The sequence below is a fragment of the Microtus ochrogaster genome, chromosome 1 (assembly GCF_000317375.1).
Source record: "Microtus ochrogaster isolate Prairie Vole_2 chromosome 1, MicOch1.0, whole genome shotgun sequence".
Taxonomy (NCBI): domain Eukaryota; kingdom Metazoa; phylum Chordata; class Mammalia; order Rodentia; family Cricetidae; genus Microtus; species Microtus ochrogaster.
Genome location: NC_022009.1, coordinates 73976235 through 73995095, shown reverse-complemented (window position 1 = coordinate 73995095; position 18861 = coordinate 73976235).

Genomic DNA, 18861 nt, shown 5'->3' with positions numbered 1-18861 from the left:
CCACCACAGCCCGGCTTGCAGCTGTTTCTTAAGGCTGACAATAGTACAGCAGAACTGTGGTTTAAAAATCTTCATTCACATCTTCAGATTTTTGATTTTTTTCTAGATTTTTCTTCAGTAACTCGTGTTCCATTCATCATCTCTTTAATGTAACCTTAACAATTTTTCGATGAATTTTTAGGGCTTTCCTCCGAGTGTGGGTTGATTCTAATTACCTGATGCACATAACCAGATAAAGTTAAAATACACAAGGATATTTCTGTTTGTATTGCTTATAACTTAGATTGTCTGACATCATCTTACAGCTGATGTCTTTGATAAATCTACACATATCTTTGAATGGCTCAAATTATATTTCCTGAATGATAAAATTTCGTGCTAATAAAATAGGAATGTTTTTTCCTTCTTTTCCCTTCCTGATGGCAAATCATTCTGTGCCTACCAGGAACTAAATGCTATAGAAGATGTTTAGTAACATTATCAGATCCACAGTTCATTGAGTTATTGCTTGACTTCATTGAGTTCAGAGTTCATTGAGTTATTCATTGAAGTAAGCCAGGAAAAGGAAGAAATGTGCTGTATGACCTCGCTCATATGTGGGATCTAAGAAAGTGCATGTCATTGAAATTTGAGCTTGAAATATGGGTCTGAGGCTGACAAGTGTTGATAGAGATAGAGGGGTGTGGGGGAACTTCACCAATGAGTGTTAAGCTTCAGTTAGAGAAGCAAAAACTTCTGGCATGCTATGGCCAGTATGGTGACTATGGATAATAATGACTGTGTATTTACAATGACTAGAAAAAGGGATTTGGAATGTGTTCACCAGAAGGAAAGAATGCAATGAAAGGAGCCATGTTACATATAAACATGATAAAATGTTTACATGTATTGAAACATCCTGCCATAACAGTAATATGTGCACATTTGATACTGTTATTAACACTTAAATAATAAGTGGTATATGTACATATTTTCTCTGACTGGGAATTAATTATTTCATAGTATTTTGTTTACAAGATTTCAAAATGTGAAATATATTTCATATATATTATATATTTGAAGTTCCTTGTAAACCTCTTCATGGCTATGGCGTCTGTTATAATGTGTCCATTTTAATTACATGTGTATCTTGAGTTTTCTTCTTAGAAAAAAAGATAGTAAATTTCAATTATCTTCAAAATAAAAAGCACTAAGTTTCATGATTTTTTTTCTTTTTTAAAACTCTAGTTTCTTCCCTCTAGTTTTGGGCTTATATTATTCTTTTTCTAAATTTCTCTCATTTGTATAAAATATTTCTTTCTTTTCTTTTTTTTTTAAATAGGGTTTCTCTGTGTAACAACCCTGGCTATGCTGGAACTCACTCTGTGATCCAGGATGTTTTGAACTCACAGAGATCTGCCTGCCTCTGCCTCCTGAGTTTTAGGATTAAAGGTGTACACTACCACTGCATGGCATTTCTTCTTGTTTCTAATTAACTTTCTTCTTAGCTATTACTTTCTTCTTGGCATTGTTTTGCTACATCAAAGAGTTTGAAAGATTTTGTTGCTACTTTCACTCATCTCAAAGTACTTGATGATTCCATTTCTAAACTGCAGAAATTTTTAATACAACTGTATGAAATACAGCATTTAATTACAACATGGCTGTCATTATTCTTATATTTTTCCTATAAATTTTAAAATACTTTTCTTTCTGGCACAGATTATCAGTCCTGGAGAATGTTCCATGTGTGCGTGAAAAAAACACGTGTATATCGTAGAGATCGCAAAGAGGTGTTCTCATCATATCTGTGAGATTCATTCAGTTTAAAGCATATTTTATGCCCAATGCTTCCTAATGATTCCTGTATGTCTAGATGGCCATTACATTGTTTAAAGTGTAGCATTATAGACCCTTACTGTATATCTACTTTCACATCCTTTAAGATTTGCCTATATATTTGTGGTTTTGGTATTACATATATTTGTAACTATTATATGCTGCTGATATTAGACTCTTTAATACATAAATAGTATTATGATACTGTTTGTCTTTTATAATTATAGACACAAAACATAATTTTTCTTATATAACCATAGCTGTTCCTACTATCTTTCGCCTTATATTAGCAAACAACATTTTCCCATCCTTTTTTTCAATTTATATGTATTCTATGGTAAAGTTAGTCTCTTGTGGTCAGCACTTTGTTGAGTCTTATTTTTATTTATCTATTAAATCATTATATGTCTAGGGATTACACAATTTAATCCATGGTGACATTATTCAAGCAAATGTTTACTAATACTACTTTTTCTCTTGGGATTGTTTTCTGAATTGTAACTTCTTTCTTAGTATCTATCTTTGTTATAATTTTATAATTTATATTATTCATATATTTTTGCATGTTAGAAATTGAACAGATTTATACATGACAGACAGGGCTCTAAATGCAGCCTTGATTTCTTTAACATTTTAAAATTGCTGTAAGACTGTTTCTTTTTGATTACCATGAATGTGGGAAACAGAATACAAATATTCTATTTAGAATATTTATAAAAGGTTATTTTAATATGACAACTTACTTTGAATTTTGACAAAATTCTACAGTTTGCTTTTATCCTGAATACTTTTTATGATGAAACATTCCTTTTAGTTGTTCATCTTTAAGTGATTATTGAAGTCCAAATTATTTTAATAATTTCTTTCAACTTTTATCCTGGAGATAAAAGTAGGTTTAATTGAATGGCAATATTTGAATATTCTGAATTTTATTATTTTGCCTGTAATGTAAGATTTTTGTACACATTTTCATGTTGTTAATGAGCATACTTAGACAACAATTCAGAGATTTCTTTTAGTATTTCTTATAAGGCAGGCTCCCTCAGCTTTGATTCTTAAAAGCCATGTCTTTGTTGTTTTCCTTTGTTTCTCAATGGCTGCACTCCTGGATATTAATAAGGTCTGACAGAATACTTTGAATACAGGATTTCTCTCCCTCTGGCTTCTGTGATTTCTATTGACACATCTACTAAGGGCCTTACTAAAAATAGAGGGTATCCCTTGATGTGATTTTCATCTTTTCTCTTGCTACTTTCAGGAGTTTCATTGTCTTCAATCTTGAAATTTTTATGATGGTATGCTGAGTGTATCTTTGAATTGATCTTGATTTTTTAACTATGACATTATGAATCTAGGTCTTCTTATTGCTTCCATGATTTGGGGAAGTTTTCAACAGTATTTCTTTGTAAAAGTCCATTATTTTCCCCACTCCACTCCCCAGCTTCTGAGATGTCCAGAAGTCCCATATTTGTATGCTTTCTTGTTTGTATATTCTTGTTTCATTTTTGCTTACTGATTGGTTAGTTTCATATGACCTGATTCTGAATTTACTGATTATTTTCTGCATGATCAAGTCTGTGATACAATGTCCCATTCTGCTAATGTTTTGTTCAGTACTATATTTTTGGTTCTTTTTTAATAGTTTCTGTGTACTTATTAAATTTTTAAGTTTGTTCATTTATAGTTTTATGTAATTACTGAGTTTGTATTATCATATTTATCCCCCTATTCTTTTTTGACATCTTTCTTTGTTGTTTTTCTCTCTTTAAAGCAGTCACCCTTCAAGCTTTTGCTGACTGCACTTAGGAGAGACAGGTAGCCCAAAGGCACTCCTGCTAGGGATTCTGAATGCTTCTCACATTTTCTGTTTATATCTTCTCCACATCCTCAATTTCCTTGGTTTTTGTTTCCTAAGATTGTGAATTTTGGACTCCACAAAATACCACGGCTACTGAGAATCCTGAACTCTCTTTCTCTATAAAAGTCTCTTGAGGTAATCAGTTTTCTTTGTGTTGACCTAGTTTTACATAATTTAGCTGGCTTTCTGAATGAGACTCTTCTATTAATCTTTTGCAGAGATTTGCCTGAACTGATATGGAGCTGATATAAAGATGAAAACAGTTAGGTGTGCATAAAGATCTCAGTGCTATGGGCCAGTGAAGAATCTTCAAGATTAGTACCAGTTTTGAGGACAAGTTTACTGTCCTTTAAAGTGCTTGTAGCGTTCATGTGTTTTCTGTAGTTATAGTTTTTGTTGGTTTTTTGTTTCTTCCTTTCTGATCTCAGTCTCTCTGTTATGCTGGTCATCTTAATAATCTGAATGAGGCAAGAATTAAATGGACATTTTAGGCAGAATTTCACATGTTTGAATATTCTCTTAGTCAGAATGGTATGAAGAGATAACCATGACCCAGAAAACTTTTATAAAAACGTATTTAATTGGAACTGGCTACAGTTTCAGAAGCTTAGTCCAGTGTCATTATGGTAGAAAAATGAAGGTAAACAGGCAGATACGCTGCTGGAAAGTAGCTGAGAGTTGTATATCTGGATATGCAGGCAGCAGGAAGAGAAAGACTCTTGGATTAGCTTGGGGTTTTGATACCTGCAAACCCAGTGACTCAATTCCTCCAACGAGGCCACACCTCTTAATCCTTTCAAAGAGTGTCACTGCCTGGTGACCAAGCATTGAAACCTATGACTTATGGGAGCTAGTCTCATTGAAACCATTACAAGTATCTACTCATTCACCTTTGCCACCCAGCTTCTCACTTAGTATGCTTTGACCCCTTTGAAAGAAATTGCAGACTGAATGAATAAGGCACTAATATGTATTGTCTTGTGAGTGTGGTGACGTGAATAGCATGCAACTCTTTTCTCTTTGAATGTGTATTTTCTCAGATATTTGCTACAGGGATCTGTTGCAATTACTCGGTTGAAATCTTAGACTTTCAAAGTTATTCTGCATGAGTACATATCTACAAATTTATTATACATGAGTGATTGCCAAAGCAGATTCTTTCATATGCATATGGGTGGTTGGGTCAGTAGTTATAATAGAAAACTTTTCCTTCATTTTGTAGATATAATTCCTCCATTTTCTGAATCTGTCAATGTATGATATCATTGTTAATATAATAGTTCTATTATTTTAAAATATTTTAAATGTTACATTTTTGTAGTACCTGTTTATATTTTATTTCTAGTACTGGATAGCACATATACAAATAGGCTCTAGATTCACAACTGGCAACAAAGAATTGGAAGATAAAATATATCACAAAGTTGGTTTCTGGTCTATTATCCATGTATATCCTCTTCTTATTGTCCTCTTAAATTTGTGGCACCAATCCTGACAGACCAATAGATTTTTGAAGAGGAAGTAAAAATATTGTATTTGACTATGTATGAAGCATTAATAATTTAAAAAGCTGCCAAAGCTTTTCCTACAATTGACAGTAGAGCAGGTCTCTCAGATTTGCCTGTGGATAAATAATAACTGAGAGGTTGACAAACATGATCAGTTCCCACAGGATTGTGGTTACCTTCTAGCTCAATAATTTCATTTCTGTTTCTCTTGTTCTCTTTGAAATGAACGTAGGTCATTTTCCCACCCAGAAAATGTGCCCAATGGCAGAGTATCCTTTTAAGTACCCCAAGAAAAACAAATGAAATCTTAGGGCAGTGTTACCTCTACCATTATTCTCTGGCATCTGTATGACACTATAACATCTCCAACAGGCTGGAAATCCACGTCATGTGCAGTACAGAACTGTACTTTGTAATTTGCATGGATACAGATACCATACTAAAATACCAAACAGTATAACGTATACAAAAATGTGATGTGGAAAGTTTTCTGCTACTGTAACTGTCTCAAAGACTACATGATGTGTGTTCTCTTCCATACCAGCTTTAAGTACATGGATCTAAAACGGTTTTTAGTATCTTTCCTTATTGCCTCTAGCATTTTGTTGGCTCTGCCAACTAGAATTCAGAGGTTATTTTGATTTGTGTTCTGTTTAGGCAATTTTTAATCTAACCTCCTACCAGGAACACAGCCCAGACCCTTATTAGAATATCCTTCTTGTTGGTTAGATTAATAGGAAGGAAAAATAGAAGAATTTTAATGTGTAGCAAAAATACCTTTTCTTGTTTGTGAGATTGTGGTAATTATTTCCATATAAGAGGACATTTTCTTATAAGTTTTAAGCAACACAGACCTTGGGCAGGTGACTCAAATGTAAAGAGTCACAATTATGTTTGCTAAAATAATATTAATAACAATTCTACATATGAGTAATATTTATTCTCTTCAATAAGTAAATGGAATCAACCTGGTTGTCCATTAACAACTGAGTAGATAATAAAAATCAGGCACACATATAAAATGTAATATTATTTGGCTCTAAATAAAAATGAAATCACAAAGTTTGCAGGAAAACAGATGGATCAAGAAGGTATAACACCAAGTGAGGTCACACAATCTCAGAATGAAAACCATGTTAGTACCTTACATGAAGGTACTAATGTACAATATATAATATATACCTATATTATATATAATATACAATATATGTTTGCACATATGTACAAATGTAAGCAAATGAACATGGAGGCACAGTACAATACACTGAATGGTGTCAAGGAAGAAAGAAATAGAAATAATGGAACCCGAGTCATGAAGAGGATATAAAGAAAGTCATTTTTTCAGTTTTTAACTTTTACTGACTTTTCAGTTATTTTTTTGTGGCAAATAAATGAATAAAATGTAATCTATAGTGAACAAATAAAATCTTATGTGGAGCTCCATAGCTTTAGAATGAACATAAAGTTTGTTGAGATATATAGACTTTGAATGCAAATAATCTTACTTTATAATGCTTTGTTTTCCTGCAAGATTTTTATTATAAAGTTTCAATTAGTTTTACAAGAATGCCAACTGTAGAATTGTCATCACATGACAATTGCTTCTAGTTCTGTGTTGTGGTCACATGACAACTACCTCTAGTTCTATCATAAGCACAGACTTCACCACTGATGATCTAAGCTTCTTGAAGCTGAAGTGCTCCAGCAGGATTATTTGCTGTGGTTTCTCAGTGGAATACTATGAATCCATCTACAACATGACTTGCAAATTCTAAAGGCCACTTATTAAGACCTGAATTTATTAGTGAAAAAAAAGCATTTTTACTGAATTTAATTCTATTTGAAACATTACAAGTATAAGCCACGTTCAGGCAGGGTAGAGAGTGTCATAATCCCCATGTTGGTCACCAAAGGGTGAGGAGAGGGAGAGAGAGAGAGAACTCACTTGTTTATGTATATGGTATAAATAAACATACTTTAGTGCCATTGATATAAATTTTTGAAACTAGTTTTCTGTCTTTGCCTGGAGCTCACACTTTAGGCAAGGTTGGCTACCTATAATCCTCAGAGACCTACTGGTCTCTGCTTCTCTACTGCTAAGATTTATTTATCACTACACCCAGCTGTTTTTCATAAGAATCCTGAAGCACAAAATCAAGTCTCCATGATTGTGTAGAAGGCAGCTTACCATCTGATACATCCCAGGCCCCATGGAGTAAACTTAATTGTCTCCTTTCACTGTAATTGTGAATGAGTGATGAGAATTAGGGAGTTTCACAAAGTATAACTTTCAGTTTTCTGTGCTGGTCTTTTAGAATTTATATTTTAAATGCCCTATATTTGGTTATTTCTTTGTCATTGTAAGATGAACCGTTACAATGTAGTGCTACCTGTAACTGAAGTCTCTAGGTAGACATGGCTGGTCTCTTACTCACAGAGCTCAGTCTACCTATGCCTCAAAAGTACTGGGATTGTGCTCTTGAGGCAGAAGTGTGTGCTACCCTTCCCAGGAATATGCAATAATTTAAAAAAATTATGAAGGAACACACAGGTAAAGGATAAAATAACATTCAGGTAAATTATCAAATTGAGTTGATGTTACATTTTTTTTATTGTATTTGGACTGAGTATAATTTCAAAGACATTAGAAGAATAGTTAACACAGTAATATGATCTAGAAAAGGAAGGCTTTAATTTAAGATCATATAAAAATTGTAAAAATGTGAATTGTTGTTCAACATTACTCAGGTGCCTTGGGAAATTTGGGAAATAATTAGGGCCATGCCTTGATGGCACTCTTGAAAAGCCATGTGTTAGTGATTTCAAGCCCAGTCTCTTAGGCTAATGGTTCTCAGTGATGGGGAATATAGAAGATAATTACTGAGTTAAGGCATAAAGAAAGGCTCCTTTTGAAACAATTGACTTCTCTTCTAATGACGTCCATTATGCCTGATGTTTCAAGCAGCCCCTCTCAGTAGGTCTTTATATGTTACCTTGCAACCATGGTAACATTATTAAGTCCTAAGAATTATTAGCTAAATAATATTATTTTTTGTTTGTTTGTTTTACAAGACAGGGTTTCTGTTTGGCTGTCCTGGAACTCACTCTGTAAACCAGACTCGAACTCAGAGAGATGTTTCTGCCTTTGTCTCCTGAGTGCTGGATTAAAGGGGTGCACTGCCATTGCCTGGCTGAATAATCCTCTTTATAGACCTTTCAATCTCAGGTATCTTCCTAGAGAAATGGAAAAATGACTAAGGCAATTATTTTTTTTCTTGAAAATAGGAGGAAATATTGTCTTCTGACTTATTACGTAAACAACTCATAGCACTGTGGAATAGAAAAGTCTTCACTGCTCTGATGTTAGAGTTTATTGTGATATGAGAGAGAGTACATCTTGAAAATTAAATTCATTTGAACGATATAAACCCACATTTTTACATACCAATAGGGTGCTATGTGTTGTTTTGATACCCATATGCATTATCAAATCCAATTCAGAAAAAAAATAAAGAAAAAAAAATACCACATTTGTCGGTAGCAATATGGAACTTTGAGAATGAGTTTTACATGTGACTCTGCATTTAATGCAAAATAAGATGCCAAATATGCTTCCTTTCCTTTCCTCCTGGTTTAAATGTTTTGGGAAAAAAAGATATTTTTACTTACTTCTACAGAAAGCATAATTATATCAAAAGCTAGATTTTCTCTCAGGCACATGTGACAGAAGACAAAACAAGCTGAAGGCACAGTAACCCAAATTCTCTGACATTCGGAATTTATGTCAAGGAGCCCATTTTGGTTAACTGATAGAGTTAGACTTCTGAGGTACAGCCTTGTCACCCATAAGTTTTCTTTTCCTATTTGTGTTCACAGACTTGAAAACAAAGAATCATTATTTGTTTAGCTTCTACATTGGGTTAGATATTATTAAATGTAAACTTAATTGGAATGTACATGAATTAATTTTGTTGATTTCTGCCTTAAATTAACTAACTAAAGACTTGATTGGCACTTTCCAGAGGTATGTAGATCAGATAACTATAAATCTCTCATCTTAGGCTATTAAGGAACTTTGTCAACTAGGCCAAGGTTTGGCTCTGTCTCACCCTTGGAAGGAGGGCCTGTTAGAATCATTGCTTTGAGGTCAGTTAAAGTGCTCTCATTTATTTTTAATGAATGCCACATTTTAGCAACATTCTCAAGAAAATGTTTTGACTTCAAATGAAGCATCTCAAATTAACCTACGAAAGACATTGTATAAATACAAGTTAATGATCTCCTGGTAAAAGATAATAAAAATATTTCTGAAAATTATTATAGCCTTATTCCCTACTTGACTCAATGTGTTAGTCTAGACACAATAAAACCCATCCTTGCATTTAGATCATTTCTGAGTATATAGGCATTACAATCCCATAATTTCAGCTCATAGAATACATTAGGATGAATGACTTTTCCTAAACATTTCCTAAACATGACTTTTCCTAAACATTGTGATCTTTTGAGTAGAATAACTTGTGAGTCCTGTGGCCCTGTATGTTGAGGTGGTGTAAATGACTTTCAGACAGAGCCATTATAAGACCTGAAGAGGAATAAATATTTTGATACCTCATTTGATATGAAAGATTTCTTTGTACGTAACTCTGTCTACTTATATCAGACTCATGAGGTTAAAAGTCTGGAACTTCTGCTTCAGTGACTTCACCATAATAGCATTTGAATGGATTTCTGTTAGAAAGGAGCTTAGCTTAAAGAAGGGCTTTGCTTTACTGGGTGAGCAAAATATACAATGTCACTTTGTCTTTACAAGATGCAGTTAGGTTTGTTCTTCGTTAGTGAGTGATTATAGGTTTTTCACTCTTAGTAAGCCTCACCTAATTTCACATCACACAAGCTAGCATGATATGTACCAAGGACAACAAATTCCATTGAAGGAAAACTGTACAAAGGGGTAAACAAACTTGCTTGAGAGCAGGATAAGGCTGCTATTGACTGATGCAATACACGTCCTTTTGCCAACAATCATGCCACACAGGTATGGTCATCAGAAGGCAGTTTGAATACATTTTCCATCTTCTCCTCTTTATATGATAAGATGTGTAACTTAGTCATAGCAAAATGTATCCAAGGTAATTTGCTTGAGACTTTTATTATAATTCAAGTAATGCTTTTGTTTGTTAATACCTTAGGACAGTTTTCTTCTAACCAGGGATACCAATTCGATTGGATGGTGCAGCCTTGACATACATGAAGGAGGATGTAGAAGCATGTGCTTGAAGCAGCTGCTGAGTTTGTAGACCGATGGACATAGTGTTAGTGGGGACATAGCTGGTAACGTGATTGTCTCACAGTGTTAAGAAAGGCAGAAAGCATTTCAGAGTTGCAATGTTCTAAAAGAAAAATGACTGTGTTTAAGGAACATTGCATGCATTATGTTTCTTAGTACAAAATAAGTACAGTAAGAATTCCTAGACTCCCCTAACTATAGGGAAAATAAATACTGAATATGATTCTAAAGGATTTGATTCTGGGAGTAACCAGTGTAATGATTCATTATACTGCTTTTGTTAATAATGTATTGAACTCTGCAATGTGTATTCTGGTGTGGTATTTACTGCTGATGTATCTTACTTTCCTACCTAAAATTTAAAATATACAATAATAATCACATTGCAGAGTTTCCATATATGTTTTATTGTAAATCAAAGCAGGAAGAAAGTAAAAGTTTCACATGAAAGTTCAGAATTATAGAATGCTAAAAGTATGATTCTGGTATTTTTGAATGCAAGTTATTTCCTAGCTATTTTCATTCCTAGAGTGTTAGCATTAATGTTCACATAAACATACACAAATGGACACTGAGCATTTCCTGAATGTGCCCTGTGATGAGTAATATAGGAGGAAGTAGACAGGAATTGGTTGATTCTGGGAGTGCATGATCTACACTGTGGTTCAATTGGATGTGACTAAAAGAGTTTCAATTCTATTTATTATAGTACATCATTGTGGTGCTACAGATGACAAAATAAGAAACACAAGATGCAGGGAAAGACTTCTTATACCCGTGGTAAATCAGATAGATTAAATCTTGAGTGATAACCAATTTGTCATTCAACCAGCTATATGCTAGATGAAGTGGAACTGTGTACAGTTGAATGCTGATTTCTTAGGAAAACAAAAATCTGCACAGACGTGTAAGGAACTGCAAATATTTTGTCAAGTAACTTGCTTTCTCAATAGTAAGATACTAGGAGAAAATAAGTAACTATTAGAAATGACAGATTATGGTAACTTTAGTGGAAGCACAAATAAAGGAAATATATGACCCTAAGGCCTGAGTGACCCTTTTATGAAATAATTAGCTTTGGATTGGAGTGTGAGTGAGAATAGAAGGGCAGGCCGCCAGAGTAAGGAAGGGCAGAAATATCACATAATCAGGAGGAAGAAAGATGGCCACAAAGTGCAGGGGTGTTGGTGGGAGGGTTATCCCAGCAACTAATTTTGGTGGGCCCCTGTTTGTGAAGGAAGAATGTGCAATCAGTTACGGGAAATAAGTGGGTTCATGAATTTGATAAAAAAAATCTTTTGCTCAAGTGTAACCAGGCCTGCATAATTAATCAGAATCAATTATGTCAGGTTCAACACTGTATGATTGTGAGGGGAGTGGGATGGAGTAACAGTATTAATTCCACTAATCTAGGATATTGATGGCTTTCAGGAAGTGCTTGAGTAGGAAGATGCTGTTAGTGGGAATTGGTAGACAAAGGGTGGGTGGAGAGTTGAGAATAGGATGAGAGTTGATCTTCATTTGGGAGTAGCTAGGGACCAGAGAGATACAGTGTTATCATTTGTAAAGATATGGTGGTGGACCAGTCCCATGTGGAGTGGCGGTGGGTCATCTGAGGTTCTAGCAGGTCTACTAGCAGGTGCCTGAGACCTAGGTGGGAGACAGACAGATATGTCATGCAGAGAGAGCTGGGGTATAAAGTTTATTTGCTCAGTGGAAGGGGCAGGGGAGGAGATTGGGAGTGAGCAGAGCTTGTCTCTTAAAGACATGGTATCCAAAGGACAGACTAGGCCAACAGATTACAACATTCCAATCTTTTTCTAATAAATGTTTATTAAAAATATAATAATTTTATAATAAAAAGGTAGGGAGTTAGGACTAGCAGGCTGAATGAATTAGGATATCAGATTCTCTAGACTTCTTTCTGCTTATTTGTGGGCATCAAAGTTTTTCTAAGGGAGCCTGAGATAACTGGATGCTGGTCACATCCTGGGGTGGTTGGTTGCTTTACTTCTATTCGGGATTTGTGGTGTGGAACTGTCCAGTGTCTCCTGAACCTGGCAAGGTGTTGGCAGAGCAGAGGACAAAGTTAAGTTTAGGAAGAAAAAATATTCTTTCTAGGACCAGGAAATCGAGAAGGTTGTATCTGACCTGTTTAAAGTGGATCCTTTAATTTGGCTCCCTGGAACTCACAAGAATTTTTGAGTTTGTGAAAAGATAAGTTTTAGATACATATATTGTATAAACAGCAGCATATTTATATCAGAATGACTGTGACAGATGTTTTTGCACAATGAAAGGTATATTTAAGACTATGAAAGGCAGTATGAGAGAAATTTGATAGCTTATACTTGTCCTCACACCTTTATAACTTGCAGGTGCACACCTTAATAACTTGTATTTGTATATCTTAAAACACTTTAAAAAATAAAAATAAAAATAAAATAAAAAAACACTTTTAATTTGGAATATGTTAAGAAGTTATACCGAAATTTCTTTGATGAGGTTGTTCTTTTAAACTGACAAAACCTCTGATTTGTCAAACTACATCAGAGATCTTTGAGCAGGATAAAATTTGACTTGAGGAGTTATTGATTAAAAATACAACAAAGAACTTATTCATTTGTCTACCTAGAGCCACTCTTCAGTGTCCTCTGTGGTCATTGAGGGCAAGGACATCGCATCAGGACTGTATTTTTCTTCTGCTGTTAGAAGTAGGGCCTGCCAGACTCTAGAAGATCCTGTGTGTTAGGAAATCTTTAGGACGACAATTCTACCTTGACCTGAGCAGCTAAACTATTGTCAGCTGTTGGCCTGGTCTATCACTTTGGTACCCTGACCCTTTAAGAGACAAGCTCCACCCACTCCCAACCTCCCCCCTTCTGCTGAGGCAAGCAGATCTCCCACCTTCTCTCCAGTCCCCACCTCTCTCTGTCTGCTCTTTTTTTTGAGAGGCAACTTCTGACTTTCTCTCTTCCCCCTCTTCTCCCCTTCCCTTCCCCATCCATAAACCCACTAAACAAACTCTATGCCCCAGCTCTCTATACATGGTGTATCTATCTGCCTGCCTCCCGCTGAGGTTTCAGGCCACCCCCCAGGGGACCTGCTGGGGCCTTGGATGACATGCCACTGTCCTTCATGGGACCAGTCCACCACCGTATCTTTATAAATGATAACACATGGTATAGCATTACAGAAGATATGTCTACTTTTTGAGCCAGTATTTTAGAATGGTAACATTAAGAAGATAGTACATGCTTCAACTCTTTGTGATGTTAGCGATTTAACCCAGTTCTTGAACCTACTAGGTGAGTCTCAACTACTAAGTTTCTCCCCAGTCCTTGGCTCTTTGAGACTGACAGGACACACAGGCACAGGTGAGAGAGTTGGAATTACTTCTGTTCTTTCAAGGTTATTGTCAACAGTTCAAATATCAGGTGTGGCTAATATCCAGACCTGGTATTTCAAGTAAAGAAGTAGAAGTTTCCACCCATAAAAAGTCTTAGGATCCAACTAGGTCCCTACTTCCTTAGGGAGATAACTATGGATTCCACCCAGGGAGTGGTTTGCCTATGGAATGTTTTGGTCTAGGGCATTAGCTTTGCTTGTCTTGTTTTGACAAAAGAATGCTTAACTAAGAATGTAACCCATAATCCTTCAACTGACGTGTTAATTCCTTATATCATGTTGGTACAGTTTTTTTTTTTTTTAAATCTCACTCCTGAGGTCAGGGTATTTAAGCAAATGGAAATTAAGTGTGGGTGGTTTTTCAGTATTCAGTGGAACTCCCTCCTGATACTATCCTATGCTTCTGTTTATTATTTTCACTTGTGTCTTTGCTCACTTATTTTTCTAATCCCCATGCTCCTACCCTGGTAAGTGGTATACTTGTTGAAATGGTCTCCAAGAGGAGACAAAGTCTCTCTATGTAGCCCAGGCTGGCCTCATTTAAACTGATTATCCTCTTGCTTTAACCTTTTTGCTTGTGCTTGAATTACATATATTTTCTGCTTTATCAGACCACAAATTATTGTTTCTGAATGAGAGCTGTTGTGCCTTTGTTACATGGAACCCCCAAACAAGACCACTACAGAGCTGGTATTCGATGCACAGGCACTGGGGTTTATTGATTGCAAGTTAGCTAACTCAGACTGTAATCTGGCACTGATGCAGCAGGTGAGCAAGAACAACCTGGAGGCTTGAGGGTAAGGGAATTTTAAAGAGGGAAATTGCAAGCAAGGTGGCACAAGCCTTGGCGTTTCGGGTTTGGGTACAGTATACAACTTTTGAATTCATTGGTTGGGGTATAGGGAAACTACAAATAAGTGACTGTCAGCAGACAAGAATTTCAAAACAGCTGTTATCCAGGTATCTACAAGGACACTTGAAGCAAGCAGATGCTTGGATACCTGGGTGGTTCACTTTCATCAGGACTGGCACAGTTTCTTGAGAATGTTTATGACTTTGCTGGACTGCATTCATTCCCCCTTAGTTAGATCCTGCCTAAAATGGAGTACTTTCTCAAAATGGAGTTTCTTCTATTCCTTAAGTGCTATGCATAAAACTTGTTTTATAGAGACTGGGAGGGAAAACTGGGTACAAAAAGTAGCACACACTGAGTACTAAATATTTAACTTACATTTTAGTAAAAATGGTATGCTAGGACCTAATTTTATTAATTATTTTTCTCTTTGTAATTGTTAAAATTATTGTAAATTGCATCATTTTACTTTCTCTTTCCTCCCTTCATCCCCTCTTGTGTCAAAAGCCTGCATGTCACCTGATACCAAAAAAAGCTAGTTTTCAGGGAGGAGGCTTTAATGTAACCTAACTTTATTTACAGAACTATCATTAAAACTGAACTATTTGTGAAGGGACCCATGTACCTTGGGGTATCTTCTCTGGACCACGGATTAGACCCAGAGCAACCCCAAATGCCAATTTCAAACACAAAGATATCCTTTATTAAGCAAGATAGGAAGGTTGGGTTGCTGAATCTAAACTGGGCAAAAGGTAGCAGGTGGCTCTACAGAAATGCTTTTTAAGGAGAAAAGGGAGAAGTCCCTTGCTAGGATGAATTGGTTAGTGCTGATTAGACATGTTGGTCAGTATGACCAGAGAAGAATTTTAAGGACGAGACATTGAAAGTCAGCCTTAGGATTAAGGAAGTAGCCAAATAAGGGAATCTAATGGTTCAGAAAATAGAGGGTGGATGGGGGCAGGACTGCCAGGTACTATGATTAGATCTGTTTGAACACTTCAATTTCTACATACTTATGCCCTTATATTATTTTCTATTGTAACTCAGTTTCCCTGTGTTAGTGTGCTTGTGTGTCTTTATAAATAATTTAGAAATTATATACCATATTTTTTTCTGCTAAGAAGGTATTTGGGGCTTTGCTAAGATTATAGAGGTACTGGGCTCTTTCTCCAACATGTCTTATCAAATAGTACAATATCCAAAACTAGCGAGACACAGTGTTAGCGTTCAGGCATAACCGACCTGCCCTTTGGAGATTTGTCAGACTGCATAACCCCAGTGTGCAATAACCTGGCCTGTTGTGTGGTCTTTGTGCACATGTGCTCCGCCCCTCCCTTTGTAAGGCTAAACTCTGCCACCTTTCTCTCTTATTCCTCTTCCTCTTCTTTTCCCCTCCACCCAACCCCCACCCATCTCTCTCTGTCTCTCTCTCTTTGTGTCTTTTTTCTCTGTCTCTCTGCATCTCTGTATCTTTCTTTCCCATAAGGAGGTCACTGTGCTCCCTTTCTCTCTCCTCTCTCTCCCTTCTCCCCAACAAATGAACCCTCCCTGTGAGCGCTGTCTGTATGGCATATGTATCTCTCAACTGCCACGGGGCACCTTGGCTCCAACCCACCAAGGTCTCTCTCATGCTGTTTTATGACAAGTAGCACTTCAGATATCTGGTTTATATATAAATAAAAACTCTTTGTGCTTGAATATTAGAGAATCAAGATTTTAAATATTTAGATATTCATAAAATCATATAAAACTTCCTTGAAGGAAATGTATTCATTATTTTACAGCTGTATCACATTTTTTTTTCAGTTAAGATTAATTTATATTGTTTAAAAGCAAGATAAAATGTCAGACAATTTTATAAAAGATTCCTGCCCTTCTCTCTTTGACTGGAATATTGTAAAAATAGCAGATCATGGCTTATAATTATATATTAACCTTGCATTGGCATATAGAAATTTCAAATATTCATTCAATTGAACCAGTTGTATATATGTGTATAGAATCCATGAATACACAATATACATATGTATATACCATAATGTGACTTTTCCTGTTAATAGAAAAATTAATATTTTAATTTGTGTGTAACTCCCTTTGTATCATAGCAAATAATATTCACCCTGTGACACTCGATTCCAGAAGTCCTCTTACATTGGGTCTGTGTAACTTGCCAGCTCTGCTGGGGAAAAGCAAACCACCATGCAGCTGTGTGAATGGAGCTAGCAAAAATGCCCACTGTCCCTGTTGGGGACCATTATTATGCAGCTGGACCTGGTGGGTGTACCTTTGATGACAGCAGGCTCTGGATGTGGAAAATGGATATGGGGGTGCAATATTACTACCTGACCTTGAGAACCTGAGATGGACTGACAGGGATAAAAAAGCCTGTGGAGGGGTTCGGTGAAAAGCAACCGGAGACAATACTTGCCAGTTGTAATTCTTAGATTTTAAAGAATAACAACAACTTTTAATTTTGCTTTTAAATGGCTGTCTTCATTTTTCATCCATGTTCACATCAAAATGAAAAATTTGACATGGGTTTTGCTTCTCACTTCACAAAAGCCTTTCTTTATTGTTATTCAATTTCTCTTTACATTTCTACAATTGGACAAAAAAAAATCTCCCATACTAATGTTTACTGCACTTTCAAGGAATTAGCAATTTCACATTCTGGCCTGATGTGCCAGGATGGTGTGCAACTATACTTATATTTACACCCTCCCTCCCTCCCTCCCTCCCTCCCTCCCTCCCTGCCTTTCTTTCCTTCTTTTTATTAGGCAGGGATAGGAATGCTGTAGATGAAAGTAAGTTTCAGAAGTTCTAAAAGCATTACAACAGAACTGTCAGCAGTCCATGTAACCTAGGATCTTGCTGAAGTACAATCTTTGTATTGCATTCTCAGTTCATCTTGTTTTTGCAACAAAATAAAATTAGAATTGTCTCTACAGAAGTGATATAAATTTCAGTGAGGGTAGAACTGGCAAGAGTTAGGGAATGTTTAAGCCTTTCAGTTTATTGATAAGCAGTTCATTTATTATGGGCAACATGAAATTTCATATTTGCTTCTATGAGGAGAGACTCATCTTTTCATTTTAGGGGTTTAAAAAATAATCTCACTCAAAGTTTGAATTCTGCAATTTGTATGGAAGTGTGGTGGATTGAAAATCATTTGACACTCTCTTCTAATTTAGCTTCAAGGACTGCCAAATTTTCCAATGCATGTATTTGTCTTATTTTTGTCCTTAGCTTTAATTTGCATTATTTTGGCGGAAGAAGTGACATAATATTATTCACCACCCGAGGAAAGTTAGACAAGAGTCAAGCTCAAACTTCCTTGGCAGCAGACCGTAAAGCAGTTTTTGTACTGGCAGCCTGAGAGTCTGGCAGCTGGAGGGAAAGTTCCCAGTTGCCTACTCTGGCTGAGCATTTTGAGCAACCAGCAAATTCACTGTGGGAGTGTTGCAACTGTTCTACAAAGCCTCTGGCTGCTACTGAGGCCAGACCACACCCAGGTGTGCCTGTTTCTTTACTCCTTAGGTGGAGAACAGGTAGACAGTTGTGTTTGCCTTCTTGTCCAAATGTTTATGACCAAGGTCATTAAATGGCTTTCATGTTTACCTCAGTAAATAATAGTGAAAACAACTTGAGTATCATGTAACATTAAGTAATTTTCTCTTTAAATGTTCTTTTTATTTGTCCCATGGTATTTGAGTATTTGGAAATTTCATTATGCATACTTTAAATTCCGGACATGGTAGCCAGTGCCTAATAGAGAACATTCAAGGGGGGTCAACAAAACACAAAAAAGGTTTTGGTTTACCTCTCTGTCATTCTTGACTTTTTAGACTGCTAAGTTTAATTTAGTAGATTTTTATTATTATGAGGGTTACTTGAGAAATTTCATGTTGTAAGTGTATGAACTGATAGAGCATGCCATGTAAACCTGAATACGCTAAGGAAGGTGTTCTCCTTTGTCCCTTCCCCAGAGGAGCTGACTGACACAATCTAGGAGTGTAGGACTTTAAGACAATCCTGAAGCCATTTTTGACAATTCTGGATCCTCTCAGCCTCTGTGCCATAGTGCTTCCCCTCCTCCCCTGGGAACCAAGGACCTAACAGCTACACT